The sequence below is a fragment of the Octopus bimaculoides genome, chromosome 2 (assembly GCF_001194135.2).
Source record: "Octopus bimaculoides isolate UCB-OBI-ISO-001 chromosome 2, ASM119413v2, whole genome shotgun sequence".
Taxonomy (NCBI): Eukaryota; Metazoa; Mollusca; class Cephalopoda; order Octopoda; family Octopodidae; genus Octopus; species Octopus bimaculoides.
Window position 1 is genome coordinate 103,513,650 of NC_068982.1, and position 6,833 is coordinate 103,520,482.

At 34.8% G+C, this 6,833-nt stretch overlaps 1 protein-coding gene across 1 annotated transcript in view; it reads right to left on the minus strand.

Moving 5' to 3' along the window:
• LOC106875979 (hemicentin-1) overlaps nucleotides 1–6,833 on the minus strand; it is a 169,990-nt gene that overhangs the window by 79,150 nt on the left and 84,007 nt on the right. The window contains exon 2 of the mRNA XM_014924322.2: nucleotides 6,486–6,612. The gene's annotated coding sequence lies outside the window, so the exon portion shown is untranslated. The remainder of the gene's footprint in view (nucleotides 1–6,485; nucleotides 6,613–6,833) is intronic.

Consider the following 6,833-nt stretch of genomic DNA (forward strand, 5'->3'; position numbering starts at 1 on the left):
TATATATATATATATATATATGAGAGGTACTGGTATCCAGAAGACCCAAGATGGCAGGCAAGGCTATGTAAGTGCTACAGAAGGACCGTAGTTAGACTCTCGGTTTGATAATAATACGAGTGAGGAGTCTAATGCAGGTCTTGTGTGAGCATGTATATGTTAAATAAAATGAAACAACAAAGCCAAGGCTGTGTGGAGTTTTTACGACATTTATAAAGAGAGAGTTAGTCTTAAAGCTGTTTCTGGAATATTAGGGATATCCCTTCATCAGAAACGATATGAGAGAGTTAAATAGAGAGAAATGGTAGAGTTTAATATAAGGAGTTATTTTGGAAAAGGATGGATGTAGGAAGTATAAAGGGAAATAAAAGAATAAAAACAAAAATATTCTCTTATTTCCCATTATATTTCTTATATCCATCCTTTTCCAAAATAACTCCTTATATTGAACTCTACTATTTCCCCCTAGTTAACTCTCTCATATCGTCTCTGATGAAGGGATATCCCTAATATCCCAGAAACAGTTGTAAGACTAACTCTCTCTTTATAAATGTCGTAAAAACTCCACACAGCCCAGGCTTTGTTGTCTCATTTTATTTAACACACGCACACAAACACACGTACATACATACATACATACATACATATGAATACGCTTTGTTTATATATATATATATATCAGAGGCGACTGTAGGTCATCAGCGTCACTCGGGCTCATCACAGATTTCGCATAAGACACATGCCTGCTCGAAGAATTTCACGTTTTACCGCTTTATTTGTAGCCCAAAATGACCTATTTTTTTTATATCTAGCACAATGTCTTTCTCCATTTCTAAGTTAAGGGTAAAAATAAAGCAACCCTGCAAAACACAACTGATCTTTACACACAGACACACAGAATAACAGCAATCAAATAACGATAGCGGAGTGCACAAGAAACATCTGCGATCTGACTGTCGCCTGTACTCTTGACAAAAGATTCCAGTTAGTCTTATACACCTACCAGGTTCGTTCGTATTAGCCCGAGTTACTGGATAATTTTACGTTCCTTTAAGAATATTGTAGAACGGAAACTTTTCATAGATTGGAATTTAAATCCTAATCTCTGTAGAAATTTATTGTTTCGAAAATGTTTAATTTGAATCACTTTTAATTTTTATGATTATAGATAGCAACTCGGATTGTAACTTCTGAGCCCGAGTCAGGCGCGTGTGAACGATGTCGAGAGAACGTCTGCCACGAATGATATTTTTTGACACAGGGCACCTCTGAGACGACTACCAGACGCTGAACGAAAATAAATAAACTACGACCAGGTTCAATAAAAGGAGCCCGGGTTATTGGCTGCAATTACATACTTGAAGTCAGTGTTGGCGGAAATTAAATCAGCTTGCAAATTCACGTTCACTTTACTAAATTTATACTCGGGCTAAACCCGAACAGCCCGAGTGCCGGAGTTGCCACTGATACATACACACACACACACACACACACACACACACACACACAATTGTGATGGAACATACTTGATAACTACATAACTGTATGACATCCAATTATAAAAGAAATAGAAAGATATACTCTTACATGTTTTACAATATTTGTATAAAAATATGAAAGCACAAATTCTGACGTAGGGTTGGGCTGGAAACATTCGTACTTATGTGATAGTGTTAACTAGGGCTTCACATCGTACTGTACCATATGAACTCACTATAGAAGAAAGTGAGTTAAATCTCTCCCTCTTGCATACTCACGCGCACACATACACACACGTCTGTCTCTATCTATCTATCTATCTATCTATCTATCTATCTATCTATCTATCAGTATCTTCTCAATTTGCTGGCAAAGTTTTATGAGTGTATTTCCCCAATTACAAATCAACTCCTTTCGAATCTCCACTTGACACAAACCAAGTAGTAATTCCGTGAAGTTAATTGAGCTGTGAAAGAGCTGCGTGTTCTTAAGACGACTTATACTATCTTGTGTTCACAGATTGTCACCAAACAGACTTGTGTCACGAAGCACTGGACATTAGCTAGAGAAAGCACTCGAAAGCTTTCCATTCAAGTGAGACTATCATCATCGTTGTCGCCATTGTCGATGGCTGAGACAACTGTACTGTCAGTGAAGGAGTCTATCTAGCTCCCTTCTTTTCCAGTTTACTTTTCTTTCTCGTCTATTGTCCTCTCACCACTTTTCTACTTATTGCTTCATTGTATGTTTAACTGACAATAGCATCCCTTACAATATGCTTCCATGATTATTACGTGTATAGCCGCGTCTCTTTTTCGTGTTTCTTTTCTCCACACTTTTCTTTTGTTTTGATATGTATATCGTGTGCAAGGGAGTCTTTAACACTTACCGTATTGCTTTAGTATATTAAAAAGACATGTTACTTGACTGTCTGTAATATCGAATATCAATGAAATAAAATATACATTCTGAGATTAATTATCGTTTTCGTTGCTGGTATTTAGCTCCAAGGCAGGGATCTTTTTTAAAACGGGGGCCACATTTTTCATTAACGAAACACTTTGAAACTTGGATCACTGGTAGAATGTGTCATATAAAACATCTTTTTCTCTTAGTCTTCTTAAAAAAAAAAAGAAATCCATAAATTATTCCATGTTAAAGTTGTCGTATTTCTGTAATTTCAACCAATCACTGACGTCCATTCAGCCGATATACATTAAGTGCCGACTACATAAACAAACGATTCTGAAACAATTAACCCTAACCCTAACTCTAACCCTAACCCTAACCCTAGGGTTAGGGTTAGGGTTAGGGTTAAAGCAAATTTAAAATGAAAAAAGCAAATAAAACGAAGAATCGTTTGTTTATGTAGTCGGCACTTAATGTATATCGGCTGAATGGACGTCAGTGATTGGTTGAAATTATCGAAATAAGACAATTTTTTACATGAAATAAATTCGAATACAAAAATATTTTTCTGTTCTATAACACAAATAGATAAGTATACGAAGTTTGAAAGTCTTTCGGTACCAAAAACACTACGTAAAACATTAATGAAAAATGTAGCCCCTGTTTTAAAAAAGATCCCAAGGCAGCTCTGGTTAAATAGAATTATGACCACGAATAATCCGGCCGTGGCTATTCCATCTACTGTTCAGATATATTGTAAAAAAAAAGAGCGACATTATCCAATGCGTCTGACATATCTTTAAGACGATGTGTATGTGGGTGGTGGTGGTAGTGGTGGAAGCTACGAAAGTAATTGGGGTTGTTATTCCTAGTTTCCGTGTAGAAAAATTCACTTGGTTTGAACTGAGATAAATTTTAATTACTGTGGCAGATTTATATGTAATCATGTGTTACATATACAACCTACGCACAAACGCGCATGTTCACACGCATACACACAGACACACACACACACACACACACACACACACACACACACACACACGAACGTACACATACATATATCTATTAGAGTAACTTATCTGGGTACCTAAAGAAAATCCAACTTTGATATCAAAGGTAAATTGGTGGAACTAAATACCATCAAGCCAAATTTGACTTAAATATCCAGACAAATTACTCGGATCGTTATAAGCGTCCACAGAAATCTCCAGCATAGTTTCATGTATAACTGAAACCAACAACAACAACAACAACAACACACACACACACACGCATATCATTTTAAAACTGTGTTGTCAAAATCTTGAAAGAAGCGAGAAACTTATTGCTTTTAATATAAGTATCATTTACGATTTGTGTTCAGAACACAGCGTGCTAACAGCAATTTATTAGTCACGTGTTTATATGTCAGTACATTACAAGTTTTATTTTATATACTTGAATTACTTTAAGATATTTCCTTATGTGAAATTCCTTTTTATCCACTTCTCTTATGTAAAAGAGAAGTGAAAGAAGAAACGTCTAAGTTATTCTTAGGAAAGGCTCGCTTTTCTTAGCAACACATCATATCCCTACCCCTTTTTAGTTGAAGATAACATTTGAAATTTACTTTTAATAGAAAAAAAAAAAAGAAAGGGTCAAACGATTACTTGCTATAAATAACATTTATCTATTTATTCATTCATTCATTCATTCATTCATTTATTTATTTATATAAAAGAGCAGCTCTGACCAACTCGTTACCTCACCAGACATAGTTCCGAGGAGAGATAGGGGTAGTGTGTGTGAAATGAAAACCAATCACACTAAAGGCGGTGCCCCAGCATGACCACAGCCTCTGGCTGAAACCAGTAAGACTAAAGAAAGTATTTGTTTATCTGTTTTGCTTTTGACACATGAATTCTCATTTTGGCGTTGGGAATTAAATCGACACTGTATACGACTGATATTAATTTTTCTCGATAACGGAGGGCTGAAAAGGGAAGTTAACTACGACAGTATTTCTGCTGCAAATAGAGAGAGGCGTGATTAAATACTACATAACATTTAATCCGGCATCAGTGTTGGCAGACCCCTTTAAGCCCGCTGAAATGTTAATTTCATTAATAATCCTGTTGTTGGAATATCGTGTATATACATGTGTTTTAGTTATAGGTAAAATCTTTATAAATAAGGCTTTTATAACATGATCCTGCATATTATTGGAATATCACTGAGGCACACACACATGTATTGATTTTATTTTATTGATATTCGGTGTGTATGTATGAATGTATGTATGTATGAATATGCACATGTGTGTGTGTGTGTGTGTGTGTGTGTGTGTGTGCATTCTACCTTTAGGTAAATGCGTATAGATAATTTCATTTTTGCATTTGGTTTGCAAGATTCTTGACGTGAAGTTGACCTGAAGTAGGGAAAGCATGTCAGTGATGAGGTAGACGGCTGATTGATAGATTGAAAGATTAATCAAACAATCGATTAGTTAATCGGTTAACTGGCAGACTGATAATAATAATTATTATCCTTTCTATTGAAGACACAAGGCCTGAAATTTCGGGGGAGGGAACTAGTCGATTACATCGATCACAGTGTTCGACAGGTACTTAATTTATCGACCCCGAAAGGATGAAAGGCAAAGGTGGCATTTGAATTCAGAACACAATGACGGACGAAATGCCGCTAAGCATTTTGTTTGGCGTGCTAACGATCCTGCCAGCTCGCTACCTTAATGATAATAATAATAATAATCCTTTCTACAAAAAGCGCAAGGCCTGTAATTAGGGGAAAGGGATAGTCGATTATATCGACCCCAGTACTCGACTGGTACTCTTTTCATCGACCCCGATAGGATGAAAGACAAGATCGACCTTGGCGGAATAATAATAATACTGATGATTCCAAATTTTGGTATAAGGCCAGCAACTTCGGGAGAGGAGCTAAGTCGATTACATCGACCCCAGAGCTCAATTGGTACTTATCTTATAAACTCCGAATGGATGAATTGGAAGTCAGAACGTAAAGACGCCAGAACGTAAAGAAATGCTGCTAAGCATTTCGCCTGGTGTGCTAACGACTCTGCCAGCTCGCTGCCATAATAATAATAATAATAATAATAATAATAATAATAATAATAATAATAATAATAATAATAATAATAATAATAATAATAACAATGATAATAATAATAATAATAATAATAATAATAATAATAATAATAATAATAATAATAATAATGGTAATAAGTGAAATAGAACCACTGCGTGAGTCTATTATTAGCTTAATCACCCTCTCGAGATAAGTTTATAGATAAGATTTTTATATGATATTGCAAAAAGATTTTCTTTTTGAAAGTTCAACGTGTGTCACTACTCAGAAACAAGCATCGCAGCTGTTATTTTCTCACCTTCTTTATACGTTTGAATCATTGAATAAAAAACGAAAAGAGCTATAACTAAACATAGACAAATTATGATTATTGTAATTTATTTTACACAATATCATTAAAAGAAGTACTGACAAGGGTTTTATTTTGAGACGCTGCGCAACACGAATTAAGGATTCATTTACCACTGAGAGAACCTCCGTGTGGCTACTCGAAGTGGCGGAAATAGCAGTCAAATTCCTTAGGATCGAACCCTACTGTTTGAAGAAAAAAAGTCACATTGGGGAATGTAATACTAGATTTACAAAAACGACAGAATTATTACGCCTGGAATCCCTTTGACCATTGGTCTGGTTTGTCAGGATTGACCTGAGGCTAAAGAACAGCAAGATAATATCCTTTCATGTAAGAAACATGACTGTGATTTATTACGTAAGCAAAACTTTCAAATTTATTGGGGAGAGGGACGGGTTCTGAGTTCAAATCCAATCGTGGTTAATTTTGCATCCCCGTGACTTAGAAGTTGGCAAAAGAGTTATTCGACTAAAAACCTTCAAGGCGTGGCCATAGCATGGCCGCAGTCCAATTTTTAAAACAAGTAAAAGATAAAAGTAATAGATAAAACATAAAAGAAAATATTGATCCTTTAAAAAAAAAAAATTAATAGTTTATTTTAGAATTCATTTCAAGGATTAACGATGAAACTCACCAGATTATTTAAACCACCTCGTTTAAATCTTGATTTCTTTGTTGAAAGGATAATCGTTTGTATTTGGTTATATTTCAAATTATATAGAGGATAATTCTCTCCGCTGACACAGTCGTTCAAGATATTCCTGTCAAATATAAACGAATGCTGATGTATATATATATATAAACATATATACATGATATTTATAAATTAGAAATATTCACATATATACATATACATCATGACATCTGCCATGACTAAATGCAGAGAGCAGGCAGTTGGCATTAATAAAGTAACTTGTCAATAAAAGGTCATTTTATTGAGATATGTAAATATATATATATATATATATATAATATATATATA